At 40.4% G+C, this 2,895-nt stretch overlaps 1 pseudogene; it reads right to left on the reverse strand.

The window, feature by feature from the left end:
• The window catches only part of LOC107668670 (dynamin-2-like), a 26,554-nt pseudogene that overhangs the window by 8,809 nt on the left and 14,850 nt on the right, over positions 1-2,895 (reverse strand).

Genomic DNA, 2,895 nt, shown 5'->3' on the forward strand with positions numbered 1-2,895 from the left:
CCTTTAATGTGAGCTTCAGGTGAGATTTACTTTTTTTTCTCAACTAAACTCTTACCTAAATATCATCACAATCACAGATAAATCTCATCATAACTCTCACATGTAACTCATTGATTCTCACCTAAATCTCACCAAAACCACGTCTAAATCTCACAAGAGCTGAATAAGGTGTGACAGATGGAGTCACCCTGATTTAGAGACAACTGTGCGAGAATTATGGGAGATTCATGATTGAGATTGATTTGAGATTCAGGTGAGATTTTTGAGATTCAGAGTCAGATCTGTGTAACATTTAGGTGAGATTCATTATTTACTCGAGGTTTAAATGAGAATCAAGTGAGAATCAAGGAGATTATTTCAGCTGAGGTTATGATGAGATTTACACAAGCTTGACAGATCCATGTGACATTTAAGTGAAATTCATGCATGTCTGTTGTGAGATTTAGTTGAGGTTTGAGTGAGATTCAATGAGTTTCATGTGAGCTTTAGATGAGATTTTAATGGATTTACATTTTCTACTTCACCTAGTGTCTCACCTAAATATCAGCACAATCACATCTGAATCTCACAAGAGCTGATATTTAGATGAGAAAAGGCTGATTTTCACAGTCAGACTCAAGTTACATTTAAGTGAGATTCATGTGTGTCTCTGGTGAGATTTAGTAGAGTTTAAGTGAGATTCGATGTGAGCTTTAGGTGAGGTTATGATGAGCTTCAGGCGAGACAAACATTTTATCACCACAATCACAGACGAATCTCCTCATAACCTCACACCTTAATCTCATTTATCTCATTGATTCTCACCTAATTCTCACCAAAACCACATCTGTATCTCACAAGAGCGAGAAAAAGGTGAGATTCACATGAGAGTCACGTCATAGTTAAGTGAGATAAATGTGCGGTTGTGGGAATCAGTGAGATTATTGTGAGTTTGAGGTGAGGTTACGATGAGTTTCATGTGAGATGAGGTTGTGCTAAGATTCAGGAGACGATCAATGTGAGCTTTAGGTGAGATTTACACGAGATTCATCTGTGCTCGTGCTGATATTTAGGTGAGACGGTTACCTGGTCTTTCTCGGGATAGACTCCCGCCCGCAGGAAGGAGGCTTTCCAGCTGTCCACGTCCTCCTGAGAGTCGCAGGCCAGCTCGATCTGCCGCAGGTCTTTATACACGTTCCTGAACGCACAAAACAGCGCATCACATCAGACTGATTTATGAATGTAAGTGACAGTGTCAGAGTTACACACACCTCTGCTCGGTGTTAAAGATGCCGAAGGTGTGTTTGGTGGACATGAAGCCTTTCTCAACATCTCTGAGCTTCAGGTTATCCAGAGGCAGCATGAACTTCTTCTCTTTCTCCTGGAAAACACACACACACAGTGGCATGGGTTTGATTTTCACACAAAGTGAGGAATAGACGTCCATCCTGCAAACACACTCTCACTCTCTCACTCTCTCTCTCTCTCTCTCTCTCTCTCTCTCTCTCTCACACACACACAGACAGAGGCATGGGTTTGATTTTCACACAAAGTGAGGAATACATTGTAAACAGACGTTGTGGTCACAATTATGAATATGGGACTACTTGATAGAAACTTCTTGTATTTTATATGTATAATGGCAAAGTAATTGCAACAAAGTGAAGATAAGGTTAGAAAGCATGAAGCTCGCGGTGTCAAATTGCCATCTGCCAGTCAATTCTGAATCAAGACGCAACCCATAGCAACGCAACGGCAGATAAACGTAAGATTATATAATTTATCAAATAAACGATAAATGAATGAGTGATCGTTCCAAAAGTGTGCATCAAATACACTGAACATGGAAGCTCAAACATGTGTGACGCGCTAGAACAGACCTCACCTTTTCACACGCGTCACGCACCCACATTGAAAAACACTTCTTTTGTTTTTATTGGCATTTGGCAAACCCACTTAAAGGCGCCTCCTACTGCACAACACCGACATGACAGCTGACGTAAAATAAGTATCGGACTGAGGAGAGCCAATACCGATCAATTAAAAAATTGCTTGATCTGCCCCGATCCCAATCCGATATATATATATCTATATATACATATGACTATGATACATTTATAGAGTTATATAAGCAAACAAATAGATAAATAAATAACTACACAGGAGACGTTGATTTGAGAGGAAGGTTTAGAAACACACCTGGTCTTTAGTTTTGCTTTCTCTCTCTCTGATGTAGGTGGTGACGATTCTCTCCGTCTCTTCTCTCAGCTGAGGGTACGAGTTCAACTACAACACAAAAACACACTGAGAACTGCAGCAGAAACACACACACACACACACACACACACACACACACACACTGATTATGAGTGACGCTTGACATCATGTCTCCAGTAAGATTTAATACAGACTGAAATAAACACGGAGAAGTAGGATAGCATGCAAATCCGAACCAATGTGTGTTTAAACACTGACGGTGAACGTGACTGTGATTAGTAGATCAGTGTGATTAGTAAATATAATCACCACAAAACAAAAACAAACACAAGCTGAGCTCATCCACCGCAGACAAACACTGAACTCAAGATTAAAAGCAATGATATCAAACACTGTTTTGAATATTAAGAGGAAATTTACTTCACTGGATCTGACTGGTTACGGGATCTGTCAATCAAAGTGTGTTTGGTTACAGGACTGGATTTCATTGGTTACATGACCTGTCAATCAAAGCGTGTTTGGTTACAGGACAGGATTTGATTGGTTACAAGATCTGGCATGGGTTTGATTTTCACACAAAGTGAGGAATAAACGTCCATCCTGCAAACACACACACACACACTCTCTCTCACACACACACTCTCTCTCTCTCTCTCGCTCTCTCTCTCACACACACTGTCACACACACACACACACACA

This window comes from Sinocyclocheilus anshuiensis, unplaced genomic scaffold (assembly GCF_001515605.1).
Source record: "Sinocyclocheilus anshuiensis isolate Anshui unplaced genomic scaffold, SAMN03320099.WGS_v1.1 scaffold156, whole genome shotgun sequence".
NCBI classification, from domain to species: Eukaryota; Metazoa; Chordata; class Actinopteri; order Cypriniformes; family Cyprinidae; genus Sinocyclocheilus; species Sinocyclocheilus anshuiensis.